Raw genomic sequence first — 17,002 nt, 5'->3', positions numbered from 1 at the left:
TTGCACCACAAGTAGACATTCAAAAACACTCTGTCAACATCAGTCCTCAGATTACAACAGCTACCCAAAACAATTTAATTCTTCCTGGGAATGTGTATTCAATTTGCACATTTAGCATGAGACTGAGTGATGAGAGTCACATTCAGTAAAACATCTGCAGCAAGGACTGCCACTCTCAGCCAAGCCACAAAATCAAGAGGTAATTATTTGTTAAATGTATCAATTAGAAACACCATGAAACAGTTCTTTGAAAATATGGATTTCCACCCCCCCCCCCCCCCACCCACTCTCAGTCCTATGCTCACCGCCATCATCAACTGGCTCTATCTTCTGGCATTATCGCCTCTGAAACTGCTGTTATCACTCCCTTCTCAAAAAAAAAAATCCCCCTCAAATCCCCCCCATTCTCTACAACTGCCACTCCCTTTCAGGCAATCGTTTCTTTCCAAAGTCCCAGGATGCACTGATGCCGTACAGCGATGCCCTCACCTCTCCCTGTTTGAGGCCGCCGCTCACATTTTGGGATTTGACTCTTTCACTACAGATGGATCTTGGAATGATTTATATTAAAATGCTACCCTAAATTAAATTTAGCTCACAAAGGGTTACATTCTCTGAACAGATGTGCTGGGCGATGTGTACTCGTTGAACAGTTAATCTCGCATACCACTCCAGCCGTAGGCAATAAAAGTCTATTCAGATATTCCAGTGAACTTCCTTATCCATTATATCAGATGATTATACTGGTATGGCTTCTTTACTGAGTGTTGCAGGGGAGGCCCCTCTCAAAGGTGGGGTGGTGGGGGGATGGGTGGTGAGTGGGCAGTAGCTGGTTTAACTTGGGTCTTTACTGTCCAATCCCTAGACGTGGAGAGCTGGGAAAGATTCAGAGATCAACCCCATGTCTTCCTGTAGGAAACAGGACAGAAGTACAGAGTCTATAGTCAGTTCTAGAAGGTCTGCTGAGGAAAACGGATAAGGAACAAGTCTGCCTTACAGTAAAGAGGATGATATTTATTTATCCCAGTATGATGTATTTATTATTTTCTTTGATACACGGACTAATACTGAAATTAAGTTGCAGTATGGCAGGATTTACTATAAATGTTGCTCATTCATTTGATAATTGTAAAATAAATTAGTTTGCTGATTTACATTCTGCCTTGTTAATTGGGGTGCCATTCAGATGATTGGAGAAGTGTACATGTGTATATGGGGGCACATACGAGATTACAATATTTACTTCATATATCTAGAGGTTTCATTGTTACTAACCCCTGGGTCATGCTATTGTGCCACTAGATATTGGCAGTAAAGGTGAACTCCTGATCATAAGGGACACAGGATCTGTTTACTGGAGCTACCTGATTTAATCCCGGGAGATGGAAATGGTTCCGAGTTTCTTCTGCCACAAATGTTTTATTTCCAAGATCACTTTCTTCCCCTCTGTAAAAGCATTTGCTTCTGCTCCACCTTTCCTTTCTTGTTGCCAAAACTTTAATGTACCCTTTTACAACCTCAAGGGTCGACTTCTCTAACTCTCTTCTAGACGGTCTCCCCACTTCCACCCTCTACAAACTATAGCTCAGTCAAAGTCTGCAGCTTGCTATTATCCTTTCTTGTCAAATTCCAATGTGCTTGAGCAAATTGACAAGATCTTGTCTGTCTGCACCCCCTCTGTTCTTCCGACATCTGGTTGTTCCCTCTCTCCTGCTCCCTCTGCTGCACCTTCAATGATCACTCTTTTGGCCACTAGGCCCCAGCCCTCTGGAAGTCCGGCCTTAAATTGTTCTGCCTTGCCACCTTCCTCCCGTGCTTTTTCAAGCACCCTAAAATCCCTTCTCTTCAATTGTACCTTTGGCCCCCTATCTCTTTCTTCCTTCTTGCTTGGTGTCCATTGTTTTTCATTGCCCTGTCTTCCTACTTATAAGAAGTGCTGTGGAACTGAAAGGGTGTGATAAATAGGGACATGCGAAACACAACAGATTTCACACACAGGTACCGGGGATCAGTAATCTCAATTAGTTTTCACTGCACTTCCCCGTCCCTCCTTTCAATCCTCCAATCTTTTCAGCGAATGTAGATTCTTTATAGTCATTTCAAAAGTTCTTTGTGGAGTTCCTACAGCTATTTTAAAAGTGGTCAGGAGAACCATCGGAATAAAATCACAACAGCGTGTGCTGTGACTATCCAGTTTTTTTGTTAAATGTGGGATTTCTTGCAGATATGCCTGCGGTGCCTTGCATTGCACAGGGGGTATTTTGTGCACGCTTTGGGTCTAGGCTCATCCATGGCCAAGGGGTAATTAGTCAGGGTGAACATGTGATGAGTAAGAGTCCGGCATGGACTCGATGGGCCGACTGGCCTCCTTCCATGCTGTAACCTTTCTATATAGTGCTTTAATTCACTATAATTGGTAGTGCTATTATATGGTGGAGTAGTGGTATGTAGTTTTGATCACAGTTGTGCTGCTAAGGGAGCAAGCTGCCATTCGCACCTTCTGAACAACAAGAGGTGCATGGTCTGTGACAGACTAGTAAGGTGAGACTAGTGAGATCACATGGCTTTCGGGTGGGGTGGGGAGTCTATATATTGTGATGCACAAGGCATCGCAGTTCTGTGGGACAGGCTGGATGGACCAGAGGGTCTTTTGATAATTTGGAAAACAACCAAAGAGAAACTGCTAGAAGCTAAAGAAAAATATTCAGCACTTTAACTACTGAATGGTACTGATGCATCCTGGGAATGTAGGTACACAGCACATGCTCACAATGCACAATCTGAATTCAGTTAACAATGTCACAGTTCTGGCGAAAATATCAAGTCCAAGCATTGGCTTTGAGAGCATCTGAGGCCTTCAAACAAAAACCTTTATAAAGGTATTAAAAGATACAAAAGACAACTCAATGGATAAATGTAATCACATTATTGTGATTTTTAAAACATTTTGATTAAATCATTATTTTGGTCAGAAGAAAATTCAGTTAGTGAGAAAAAATGGTGCATTTTTTTTCAAAATAACATTTTGAGTGGGGATAAGATATATTTGAGTACACTATAGGGGACTCACTAAAACAGTGGGTGATATGTGACAGTCATGGTGTGAAATCTCTAATATTGAAAGTCCTATCACAGTGCCACCTGCAGGGGTCACGGGTAATTGCACAAAATAAGAACACATAATGGGATTTTCTGTAAGAGAAGATTTTGATAAGAGTTTTTAATGGAACGTACAGCCCCACATACCAAATTTAATGTATTATTGATAGATTACTCAGGTTTTATTGCGTATAGTTAATTAAACAAAACTCAATCTGCACATGTAATTATATCATAGTGTAAAGATTTTAAAATTTCAAAAATCATTCAATAAACAACAAGAATTGATAACAAGATAAAATAATAAAATTGAAAGCTGAAATTACATGTTGATAAGTCTACCAAATAAATCAGCATGAGTACAAAGTAGAAATCATGTTTTTTATACTCACCCTGACTTTTTCTCTCAAATTATCAGTCGGAGGAATTCCATCCTTGTGTTGCTACTCTGTTTCTTCCTTTTAATTCTGTGTTTGAAAGATAATTTTTCCTGAAGCTCTTAATCTGCTCTAATTCTTGCTGCTCTCTGCCTAATGTCCATCCTCAGTGTCTCCACTTTAATTCTCTCTCTTTATCCACCACTTTAATTCTCTCTCTTTATCCACCATTTTAATTCTCTCTCTTTATCCACCACTTTAATTCTCTCTCTTTATCCACCATTTTAATTCTCTCTCTTTATCCATGTTATTTGATTATTTTTTCTTGCAGCTTTTTTTGTGCTTAGACCACTTCTGTTTCCTCTGATTCAAATGATAGGATTGCTTCTCCACTATAATTTCCCGATCTTTCTATTAATTTGTACCTTCTTCATGCTTAGTTTAACTTGTCTGCTTTTCCCACTTATTCTCTTATTTTAGTTATTCCATCTTCCATCCCCTTTCAATTATTTTTAAACTCCCTTTCTACACCAACTTGTTATGTAACGTCAATTCAAAAATGGACTTGATGCTTGTAGATTTAACTAACCTTTGCTCCCAAAAGCTGATGGTGGCACGTTAACACTACACACAGATTTTTCCCTTTTAACATCCACTCCAGTTATGTTACACAGCGATAACTGAACACCAGATGCAAGTTAGCTGGTCATTTGTCTGAACTCTGTTACCTACCTTTAGGTCAACCAGTCAGAGCTGTCTACACAGAATTCCAGCACCAGCACGTCATGTGCCACTTTACCTGCCTCTCTCCCAGGCAGTTTTCAATGCCTGGAATTCTTGTCTCCTTTATGCAAAAGCTGAAGCATTGACTCACACTGAGTACAGTTCTGTAGGTATCAACCACCCTCCAGCACCTGACACAAGTGCCCATTCTTCATGTGTGTGTTTAGATCGCACAAATAGGGGAACCATTGGAGAAATCACAGGCAAGCTGGAGCCTGTGCTCATGCAACACCCAGACTTCACAGCAGTTACTAGCTGTTGCTTTAATTTAGGAGCTGGAACCCTGCTTGATTTTTTCATAGCCCAGGGATCCTCAGACCAATTGTAGTGCCCAGCTAACTCGACAGAGACTGGGGATCGAATCCAGTACCTTCTTGGTCTGCATGGGTAGGCACCACACTGGGCAGTGTCATTGGGAAACTAAAGCTGTAATTTCACAGAAACTGAAATACAACAATCTTAAGGGGCAAAAAAAACCACACAGGAAACATCCCCAGTCTAAAACCATAAAAATCTGTTTAGGCAAAAAGCACTCACTTAGTGAAAGTGAATTAAAATAAACAGTTATATATATTACTGTTTGAGGATGAGTTGCTGAAGTTATTTCAAAACTTGGAATAAATAACATGCTTCTAATCAATTTGAGACACTCCCCCAGAGAGAATGCTTGTTTTCACATACTGTATTCTTTTTATAACTTGGGGCATGGGAAAAGTTACAGTTTGCTTGTTTGTCAAAGGGCTAATCCCCAAACTTTATAGGAATCATTTAAAACACATGTTTAGTCCGTCCAATATATGCATAAGAGAAGCACTTTACAATAAATATTACTGTTTACACAATTTGTTATCATTTTGCCCAGTTTTATCTTCTTCTTCCCTGAAGGTACTGACTCCGCTGTGGGACTGTTGCACAGGTGCTGGAGGCCCACTGGTACTTTGCCCAGATGACCAGGTGTCATGTGTGAGCATTGACAGTGAGTGTTGGCAGACTACTGGACTATATAAAGAAAGAGACGGGCATTTATATAGTGTTTTTCACAACCTCAGGACATCCCAAAGCACTTTACAGCCAATGAAGTACTTTTGAAGTGTAGTCACTGTTGTAATATAATTGAGCCCACTGTCCTTACTCTGCATCCTTTTGTTTTCTTTTTAATGTAGGCGGTACTGGCATAGCCACATTCACTACCCGTCCTTAATTGCCCTGAGAAGGTGGTGATGGCCCTTCTTTTTGATGCAATTGTTTTATGACTGAGTAGCTTGCTAAGCCACTTCAGAGGACATTGAGTGTCAATCACATAGTGCGGGACCAGAGTCACATATAGACCAGACCAGGTAGGGATGGCAGGATCCCTATCCAGCAGGAAATTAAGGAAACAGCTGAGTTTTTATGACAAAATGGCAGCTTTCATTGCGTTAGCCCACAAATTACCAGACTTATTGAATTAATTTTCATATTTTGCCAAGGTAGGACTTGAACTCACAAACTCCAGGGCCTAAATTTTAACCCCATGAACGGGTGGGTTGGGGGCGGGTGGGAAGATAAAAATTGTAAAAAACTAAAACCCGCCCCCAACTTGCCTCCCACCCGCCCATTTCCAATTTTAACGGAGGCGGGACGAGGGGCGGGTGACCAACCCACTCTTAGGAGGAGGCTGCGGGCCTCCATTTTGACAGGTTATTTTTATTTTTAACTCCCAGGGGCCAGAATTCCCGTGCCTTCTACTTCACGCCACGTGAGAGGAGGCGAGAAGGCTCAGCAGGTAAGTGCCTTTATTGCACTGCTTGTGGGCCTGGGAGAGCAGGGGTGCTTCCCCCTAGCTCAACAAGCTTATCTGCAGCGATCCCACACATGCGATCGGTCGAACCCCCCTCCATCTCCAACCCCCCCACAATCTTCAACACCCCCCCAAATCTCCAATCACTCCACGATCTCCATGTCCCCCCATGATCTCCGCCCCCCCCCCCCACAATCTCTGATATCCCCCGGTGACCCCCAACCCCATTGACTGACCCCCCCCCCCCCCCATTGACTCACCCTGATTACTGACCCCCTCAATGACCGAACCCCCCATGACTCCCCCAAAGACCGACCCCCCCCATGACTCCCCCCGATGACCGACCGCCCCCCCCCCATGACTCCCCTTGATGACCAACCCGCCCATGACTCCCCTGATGACCGACCCGCCCCCGACGACCGACCCCCCCAATGACTCCCCCTGATGACCGACCCCCCCGACTCCCCGCGATGACCGATCCCTGATGACTGACACCCCCCATGACTGCCCCGATGACCGACACCCCCATGACTCCCCCCAATGACCAACCCCCTGTTGACCGCACCCCCCCCCCGACTCCCCCGATGACCGACCCCCCATGACTCCCCTGATGACTCCCCCCCCCATGACCGATCCCCCCCCCCCCCATCTAAGACTTACCTGCTGGCATCTGTTTCTTGGCTCTCTTCCCATCCGACTGACGGACAGCCTGTCAATCTGGCTGGCCTGTCGGTTGGGAAACCAACAAAAAAAATTAGAAGATGTCCTTACGTCAAAATCGTAAGGACGTCCAGGAAACCCACACTTCCAGGCTTCCGGTCAGGAAGTACCTCTTCCCGGCTCCAGGTTAAAATTTACCCCCAGGTTATTAGTCCAATGCCATATCCACTGGATTGCTGTACCCATGTACATGTAATTTCCAGTATGTGTTGCTGGTTAGTGATCAAAGAGTGGGAGTGCTGGCTGATTTTTCTCATTGGTGACCATACCGCCCAGGTCTTGGACGAGCCCTCCCTTCCCAGAGCTGCTTTTGCTCCCACTTTCCTAATTCACTTGCTTTTTTCTCAATTAAATTATGTAAATAAAATGAAAAAAATTGTCCCTTCATAAGCTCATGAAGAGTTGCTCTCCCTCCCTCCCCACCCCCTGTGGGCCCCCTGAATTCTCTGTTCTAATACAGAGATCCTGAGGCCACTTGTAGAGTCAACCATTGCCCTGGCTAAAACCAGCAAAGATCAAACCTGGAACCTTCCTGGTCTGCACTGCTCAGTAGCACAACAACCAATACCGTTTCCTAATAAACCACAGGGGACATCCAGACCAACCATTCAATATAATAGCTGGAAATACAAGGCTTTTTATTTTGAAAGGAATGAGTTTTTGGATAGATACTAAAGGACCACCATACACGATAGAACTGTACAAACTCAAACAGATATATTACTCTGTGCCAGAAAATAAAGGAATGAATTATACCGCTATTACATTTTATTGTTATAAGAGATTCCATTATCATTAAAACTACAGCTTTCTCAAACATGTAATAATTCCTTCTTTGATGATAAAAGCTATCTAAATATTTATTTAGAAAAATGTTCTCTCGATGGCTCAATGGCTGAATGCACAATGTGGTGCAATACTCAGCCATACAGATCAGAAAGGTCCTAAGTTTGATCCTTTGTGCTAAATTAACTGATCTCTGCTGAGATGGTAGTGCAACATTGCAATTGGTCTCAATGCCTCTGTTCTAGCAAGGGGTGGGGGATCAGTCAGGGTTACCACTCCTGATCACTATCCAGTGACCCTGACTGAAAAGTAGAAGTGGACTGGAGCAAGTTTGGCTGTGTCGCCAACCCCATCACGGTTGGCCAGTTACTGTCCAAGTTCACACATGGAGTACGGCCAGTTACTGTCCAAGTTCACACATGGAGTACGGCCAGTTACTGTCCAAGTTCACACATGGAGTACGGCCAGTTACTGTCCAAGTTCACACATGGAGTACGGCCAGTTACTGTCCAAGTTCACACATGGAGTACGGCCAGTTACTGTCCAAGTTCACACATGGAGTACGGCCAGTTACTGTCCAAGTTCACACATGGTGTACGGCCAGTTACTGTCCAAGTTCACACATGAAGTACGGCCAGTTACTGTCCAAGTTCACACATGGAGTACGGCCAGTTACTGTCCAAGTTCACACATGGTGTACGGCCAGTTGGACACAATGTCAAAGGGCTGTTGGTGTTTGTACCCATGGCCCCTCTTCAGGACAGGAAGGGAGAAAACCTCTTCTCAAACTCACATATGAAGCAAAGAGTTAATCATTAAAAACCAACATTATAGACACACCACATTCACGGAGGCATAGAACCATATCCTTTCAGTGTCTCCTGTCATTTTCTTGGCCAACTTACAGGCATCTCAACTATCTCTGCTCACAATCAAATCTCATTTTGTTGATCCCTCATCCCCTCCTTCTCGAGCCTGGAGATTATACCCACTGTGTGTTTATATTGCAATGGACAGTGGGAGGAGGTAAAGTTACGATACTGATTTGAGGTGGAGTATTTCCTTTATTCAGTTTGTAAGAAAGCATTTTTAGATCAGTCTCATTTCAGTCTCCAAGTATTCCAGAGAGGGTAGCACACAGGTGTAGCAAATAAAAGCAATTAACAACATTTCCATAACATAACAAGATCATTGTATGAAGTTAGAAAAGGCACAAATTTAACAGTCATGAAAGCAATTCATAGCACGATGGACACATTATATTCCAAGGCAACTAATTAAACAAACTCCTAATGTAGTCCGTTTTCAGAGGGAACCATGTGGTGAATTATTATTATATGATAAATGCTACATAGTTCAATACAAGGGACAATGGATTTAACTATAAACGAGTATTCTTGAGCTCTCTTGAATGTTGTGTTGTTAAATGCATCACAAGCTGTGATCTAATCATACAGCTCAGGGAGGCCTCAGTTTCCACAGCAGTCTGTACTGAATTAGAATGGGAAACTGGAGGGTCGGGAAATGGGGGCTCAGGGGAACAGAGGGAGACTGGAGTGTCGGGGGAACAGATGGAGACGGCGTAATGGGGTTGGGGATGGGGCTTGGGGAGAGAGGGAGACTGGGTAATGGAAGCCATGAAATTGGGGTGTGGGGGACTGGTGGAAAAGAGAGGGAGACTGCTGGTCAGTGGGATTGGGACTTGAGCAGGGGCAGAGAGGGAGAAAGAGGGACGGGGAATGAGGTGGGCTTGGGGCCCAGCATTTCCTGCAGAGCCGGGAGCAGCAGCAGCAACGTGGTGAGTGGGAGCAGCGCCGAGAGAGGAACAGCCAGGAAAGGGGTAAGTGAAACCTGGGTACTTTACTGTGGGTTGTTTCCACTGGTGGGCAAATGGGGAACAAGGGGATAGAGAATGAGGATTCTCACTGGAAGAACCAAGGGAGAAGGAAGGTTTTTGAACTGAGGGCTATCAGCCCATGGGATGCTTCACCACAAGTGGCCATTGAGGCGGAGACTACAACAACATTTAAAAGAGAATGGAGTAAGTATTTGAAAAGCAGGAATATAAAAGGATCAGGGGCGGGGGGAATAGGGTTACAGGAGAGAGGGCCAGCACAGACACCGGGGGCCGAATGATCTCCTTCTGTGCTGTAATCTCTATCATTGTTTGAAAACTCTCCTTTATGGAGTCTGAGCCCAGGGAGTGGTTTAAAAATGTTGAGATGAGATTAGGAGGCTGTGCCCCAAACACCGAGCCCATTGCCCTTTGTGTGATCTGCCGGTTTGTTTCGGGTGGGTCTGTGCCCACTGGTTTTGACATGTTGTCTGAGTACAGATCGGCTCCGACTGAGGCTCCCAGTTCAGAGTTGTTACCTTCACACAGAACCTGAGTCCAACCCATTGACCAAGGAGATAGGGATGGAGATGAGGCCTGTTAAAAGTGGTATTGACTGACTGGGGCGCCTGACCACATCTTGTGCAGTTGAGGGGGATGATGACTGTAGTTACAGGGTGAATATCAGCGGGTTAGGAAATGGTGGCATTGCACCTGTTACTACCAGTTACACATAGACTACCAGCAAGTTATTGTATTACTGTTGGTTATGAGGGGATTCTGAGTGGCACCAGTGTAGTATTACTATTAGTTACCAGTGCAATTTCAGTGAGTTACTATTAGTTACTGGTAGAATCAAAGTTCATTCCACCTCTGGTTTTCCCCCTGTGAATCTTTCCCCCATCTTGGTTTCCCCTCTCCCCCCGCCCTCGGTTTCCCCTCTCCCCCCGCCCTCGGTTTCCCCTCTCCCCCCGCCCTCGGTTTCCCCTCTCCCCCCGCCCTCGGTTTCCCCACTTTGCCTGCTGGTTCTCTGAACTTCTCGCACAACAGCTGTCAGAGTGAAACCATGAGCAAAGATACTTAACTACAGGGGCCCTAACCATTATAAGGTAAATGCAGTAACATTTGCAGACGTTACGTGATCAGAGCGTCATGTGGTCAGATATCATGTGAGCAAACCTCCAGGAATACCTCCAACCAGAGTTGGCAACCCTAATATGGAATTGTGAGTAGTTTTGTGCGGTGGACATTGGTTGAGACTGTCCAAGCCCATTTCACTTAGGATCTTCAGAGGCAGCAGAGAAAGGAGGGCTTTCAACATTATGGAAAGAGGAAATCATCCCTCCTCCTCCTGCTGAGGATTAAAATCGGACCAATCTCCATTGGTAAGAACCTGTAACTATGCCCAGGGCTGAACTTTCATCGGTGCTGTTCTAATGATCTCAGGCACTGATATCAGCTAACAGGCTGATTTGTTTTTTCCCCTCTAAGCTATCACTAGATATAGGTTACAGAAAAGCATTGTGAGTGAAGTTTTGCCCTGAAATTACATAATAAATTACAAACTGCTTCAAAATGGGACAAAGTGCAAGGAGGACCCTTTTCCCCCATTAGCAGGGTATCCTGCCCTCCCTCCAATGCTTATTGTGAATGGAGATACTGTGCCATTGCTGCGCCAGATGGCAGTAAGTTTCAGAAAAAGAGCACAGGGTTTACACTGAGGTAAACCTCCCAATCATGTAACCAACTCCAGGAATTATCAAAGAAGACTTCAGAAATGAAACCATATCAGGAAAGGATTGTACCTGGTCTGTGCTGCATTGGCTGTTCTCAAGGGGGAGTGGGTAGGGGTGGGAGAGATAATTGACCTGTGTTAGGGAGGGAAAAAAATTGGTCAGGGTCCCCATTCCCAACTATTATTCAGTAACCCCTCTGGAATTGTGCATGTGGACATTAGCGGAAGACAACATAGGGTTATTGTAATCCCATGGCCCTGCTGGCACTCACTGTCAAGGCAATGTCACACATGAATTATGAGCACTTGGTTGATGTATAGGAGACGACCTGCAACTATGGAACAGTAAGCTTCAGGAGAGGAAGAGAGCAGAGAAAATGGGCAGCGAAGTGTATATATGAGCTGTCTTTTATATGTAAGATCTCGAGTTCAGTCGACAAACTATTTCTTTTCAAACTGCAGGAATAATCTCTATGTACATTCACCCATTAATGTATAAATACATTCAATATTTATGGCTCATTGGTTTATTGCACTGGCCTTTCATCTCCGGCTGGCCTGGATTTGAACCCAGATTGCAGACTGGATGAAAGTCTGCTGTCTCCTGACTTATGTTGAGTAAAATCTGTCTTAATCCTGTTCCTTTAGACAAGAAATTTTGATTCAAAACTGCCCCCACGGCGAAACAAGGTTACTAGTTTGGTAATTCGCTTTTTTCTATTATTGAGAATGTCAAGTGAAGGTCAATGGCACCGGACTTCACCAACGTTGAAAACAAGGCCAGATAAGTCAAACAGAAGTTGTTAGCTGAACCATCCCTGGCTTTTAAAATCTGTAAATTGTAAGAGGAAGGGGAAGGGGAAATTGAGGAAGGCAAGAAGTTCTACAGACCTGGGAAAGAATGCCGACTTAGACACCAGTAAAAAATGACCAACAGCTTCAAAGAAAAATGTCTGACACAACCCTAAGAAAGCTGAGAACTCAAATATAGCCCTGAATATGAGCAGTAGGACATGGGTCTTGTAATTTCAACTTTGGGCATAACTGACATTACTTCCTTGTATTGGAGAAAATGTGCGAACAAGAACGATGACTCGAATTTATATAGCGCCTTTAATGTTGAAAGAAATGTCCCGAAGTGCTTCAAAGATGCATGATGAGAGGGGCAGGAGTGTGGGGCCGAAATCGCAGTGAGAAGGACCTAGGTGACTGAAGGCACAGCTGCTAAAGTTAGAGTGAAGGGAGGTTGTGGGGGGGGGGATGCACAGGAGACTGGGGTCAGAGGAACGGAGTGTTTCTTACTGAAAAGAGTAGATGGATGGAGTATGTAAATGGAGGGAATTTCCTTTTCCCCTCCCCTCCCTCCCCCCCCGCAACCCCCCGCCCACACTACCCTTGTGTGCTTCATACCCAATGGGAGCTTTGTTAGGTGGGGAGAGAGTTGCCTCTCTCCAGCTGGGAACTGCTCTGGGGCAGAAGTGGGCTGGTGCAGATGTTGCTTTTGTTTCCCTTTAGCGAGGTGCCTGCCAGTCCCAGCGAGTTCTCCCTCTGGTGCTTGTACCTGATGCTACCTGCACTAATGCTTGGTGATCAAATGACACTGGCAGCATCAACAGCCGCACACCTATTCTGGCACACCTCAAAGCCATGGTTCCTGCATCTTGGACCCCTGCACGGCAAGCACTAACAAGCAAACAGTTCAACAATCATTGACAAGCGAACATGGCCTGGATATTCTCTCTGCCTTTGATGCCTGGGGGGAATGTTCTCCACTCCTGGCAGGCGAGACAGGGACCAAGACGACACAAACAATAAATGCACAAAGACCCCATATCTGCACCTCGCCTGCTGGCAAAAATGGCAAATTCTATACAGTTGAATTTTTATATAATTTGTATAACTTTCCCTTAAACCCCAAAAGCTGATACATTCATATCAGCCAAAAAACAATGTAACTTTTAAGCTGTAGCCCCTGCCTGACTCCATAAGAGGAGGCCAATTCCAATCCTCACTTCAATCTGTCGTCAATTACGGGAGTCAACTCAAAAGCAAGAGGCATGTGTTTGAACTGCACAGTAATGGGTGACAGGGTTGCAACGAAGATTGTGAGAACCCAGCAGTTTGGACCAGGCTCCATGCTGATTTTAAATCGCAAAGGTGGACAACACTGATCCTGGGTCAAAACGGGACAAAATGTGGATGGTATAGATGGTATGAACATAGGAACAGGAGTAGGCCATTCAGCCCCTTGTGCCTGCTCTGCCATTTGATAAGATCATGGCTGATCTGTGATAACATGGGTAATCCAATATAAGGGGTCAAGATTTTTAACCACAGGACTTTCAAAGCTGAAAGGGAAGAGGGTAAGTGGGCTGTTGAAATAACATGGCCTCGGTGTGCTGAAGTTCTTAATGTGTCGTATCAACTCTACAAATGCACGTTAAATGGGCTGTTAACCAGGGATTGTTTTGCGTAAACCCATCTGCCAACTGTGTGCTTATATATCTTCAAAATTCCTTTTATAATCTGTTCCTACAATATTGAGGCCATAAATGATTCGAGCCACTTTGTTTAATGAGCCGCATCCAGCACAGAAATTGCAGCTAATGTGAAATAAACTTCAAATCCAATTAGATCTCCTTCTGAATACTCAGCTTTATCTCAATTACTTTACAGTTAAACATGCTTCCTCTAATGAACTTTTTAGTGCTTAGTGAGTCTGTACTTACCTCTAGCAGTTTCATGAGCACAGGAGCAAGCTGATCATGCTCTCCGTGCATTCACAGAAGAGCTTTGCCTGGCAGTATTCTGTAGCATCTCGGGACGTCACAGGAAGTTTAAATTTTTGACCTTAAACACTGACAATAGGAAACTACCTGACAAACGCTGAGTGTTGGCATATATGAGTTAGAGTAGGAGACAGTGCAATGAATCATGACCTCAAAACAGTGGGGATGCAGGGAGGAGGAAGAGTGTGTAGGACTGTGTATTTCAAGCTTAGGAAAAACAAGGCCCTAAATTTTAACAATGAGGCAGGATCTCAGCTTGCAGGGGGGGGGGGGGGTCAATAAGTGGGTGGGAAACCTGGAAATAATTCTCGTGCATGTTCTCGAGCAATCACGACTCAATTGAAGCCACTTAAATAAACTTCCGGACTTCGGGTCCTCAAGCTGCGCAGCGGGCTTTCTGCACACCCGAACAAAGCGATTTAAAGCCCATTAGTTAAAGGACCAATGCAACAATGCATTTTGAAGGTGAAAGGAGGAAAAGGCAGAATGGAATGTCATAGAGCAAAGTCAGCACCCAGGTTTGTAGACCCCGCCCCGGAGATACTACTGGCTGCTGTGAGAAACAGGAGGGAGGTGCTAGAGCCACCTGACAGGAGGAAGACACGTGGTTCTGTCACCTAGGAGGTGTGGCTGGAGGTGGCAGAACAGGTAAGCAGCAGGAGCACGATGCCCTGGTCGTGGCTGCAGCGCAGGAAGCGATTTGATGACCTAATCAGGTCAGGAAAAGTGAGCACAGTTACTGATTCACCTGCATTCTGTGGTGAACATTAACCCCCGCGCCCCCCCTCACACTGCCCTGCGAAACCTACTCTATCACATCACTCCTCACACCCACTTAAGGCTCAGTGTCAAGTTACCTTCACTTTCTATACACTTCTTCACTGCCCCCCCGCAATTTGTGTGCCCACCTCTCCCCCTCACCCCAATCCTGATGCAATGTGATGAATCTGTTTGATAGTCACCCCCTGATGCATCTCATTTATTGTCACCCTGACCCAGAGCAATGCATCCATCGGGTGACCTCGTCACCCTCACTCACTCACACGTCTGTACTTACTTCCCTTGTAGCAGAAGAGAGCGCAAAATGGAAGGGAGAGGAGTCAGACTGGAGGGGGGCCTTCACAAATAGAGGCCCTTACAGAAGCGGATGAGGCAGCCTTGGAAATAAGCCGAATGCTGGAGTGCCTGGCTGTCGGGGATGCAGAGACTGGCACCCTGTAAATGTCTGGTGACAGAACTTAACATCCATCACACACAACATGGATTGATGTTATCAATGATTGACCTGTTACACACCTCATGTTAATTGTATGATTTATATCAATTAGTGTTAATTGTATTCAGGTGGTGGGTATCAATTGGGGACTCTCTTGGAGCCTAGGCGAGTTTAGCTGGGGTGTGGTGTGTATGTAAGGGGAATCTCTGTGAATAAAGGTTGGAAGCAAATACCAGACTTTAGTATTCTATCCTTCACCACATGGCTATCCAATTTTTAATACCTCAGTATGCCCATCGCAACATTACTTCTGTGATGAATCTTAATATCGCTGCATGTTCTCTTCCAGGGCCATCAAGGACTGAAGACGTGGGTGAGGGCAATTCCTCAGAGGAGCTCCCTGCCTCTGAGGGCGCACTGTCATATCTAGCGAGCCATCCACCAGCACAGAAAGTCACACCTCGGTGGGTCACATTAGAGAGGTAGTTGTGTTGTCACTTTGTGAGTCACCACACACAAGTGAGCATGAGCAGACACTAATGGCAGGGCAGTGGACGGTGGGGAGTCTGCGTCAGTAGGCACACTCTTCTGCAAGCTCTGCTCAGCTTGGCATTGATGCCGGACCCCGGGTACCATCCTTGAAAAGGAGAATGATAGAGGTACAGTCGCACCTTTGCGACGTTTGGAAGATGTACCACATTCACTCTCCACAATGGCGGAGAGGATGGAGGTGTCCACCTCCAGCATTAGTGGAATGGTGGCGCAGGTAGGTGCGGGAATGTCTGAGATAAAGAGAATTGTGCTTCAAGCATGGCTCACAAAAGGGTCCATTCAGGCCATGGCAACGGCTGTGCGGACTCAGGGTGAACAACATTTAGCCGCCTTAAACAGGCAGACAGATACGTTAGCACTGGTCTTACAAGGCATCACACATGTCCTCTAAGCTGTTGTCCAGCAGAGTGGTAGGAGTGATGGGCCCTGGCCCAGGAGAGGGATGATTGCAAAAGGAGACATGGAGGGGAGGACCGACTCAAAGCACTCCTACGTCTCACCCGCTGCACTCCCTCAACCAGTACCCGCAATGCTGCCTCCTGTCCAGATGGCCGAGTCGGCCCCTGTATAGGTTCAGGTGCAGCAGTCTTTGGCGGGGCCCCCACGGGCTCCAAAACCCAGAGGTCGTAGGCCGAAAGCATCTAAGCTGTCCGGGCATGAATCTGAGCAACCTGTCACTACCTCTGCTGCAGCCAAAGGGAATGCCCCATGGAGAAGCTGTAGGAAGAGTAAGTCTAAGATTTTGTAAATACCAAGGGTATGCACAAGGGTGTCTGACAGAATGTCATGCTTTTCATTTATGTTATCATTCTCAGCACCACTGCAACTCTTGCCCATTCTTGAGTCCCTTTTGTGAAAGTGCCTTGTCATGCGCTTCATCACGAACAGCAAAACTTGATGCCAACCATTGGGTGCATTTACAATGGGTGTATGTGTGGTTGTAGGACTGTTTTGTGCAAATTGGGGGGGTGGGAGGGGGGCTGGTATTGGTGGTGGTGGTGGTTGTTCCAGGCGGTCTGAGTACTTGACTGTCTTCACTTTGCAGATCTCCCTATCAGAATCTATCAAATATGAGTGACTCCCTGGCATCATGAGCAGCCGGGTGAGCCACTGCTCTGCTGATGGTTCGCCCATCATCACCCCCACATCCTCCTCTTCCTCCTCCTTGTCTTCTTTTATGTTGGCAGGTTCAGCTGCTTCATGAGCGCATGGGACCTCATCCACCGGTAACCCTCTCTGTTGTGTTGTGCAGGACACAACACTCAACAATTATTTTTCACACACTCACTGGTGAGTATTGAAGGGCTCCCCCAGATCGATCCAGGCACCTG

The 17,002-nt window shown here is 45.6% G+C and overlaps 1 protein-coding gene across 3 annotated transcripts in view; it reads right to left on the bottom strand.

The window, feature by feature from the left end:
* The window catches only part of LOC137325430 (KN motif and ankyrin repeat domain-containing protein 1-like), an 82,137-nt gene that overhangs the window by 54,919 nt on the left and 10,216 nt on the right, over window positions 1-17,002 (bottom strand). Inside the window, exon 1 of one of the 3 annotated variants that reach the window (XM_067990533.1) lies at window positions 3,492-3,528. The exons of the other annotated variants lie outside the window; for them this stretch is intronic. The gene's annotated coding sequence lies outside the window, so the exon portion shown is untranslated. Of the gene's footprint in view, window positions 1-3,491; window positions 3,529-17,002 lie in introns of those variants that run through there. 3 annotated transcript variants of the gene reach the window in all.

This window comes from Heptranchias perlo, chromosome 9, assembly GCF_035084215.1.
Source record: "Heptranchias perlo isolate sHepPer1 chromosome 9, sHepPer1.hap1, whole genome shotgun sequence".
NCBI lineage: Eukaryota > Metazoa > Chordata > Chondrichthyes > Hexanchiformes > Hexanchidae > Heptranchias > Heptranchias perlo.
Note: the sequence above shows the minus strand (reverse complement) of the source record. Positions and strands in the feature narration are given on the sequence as shown.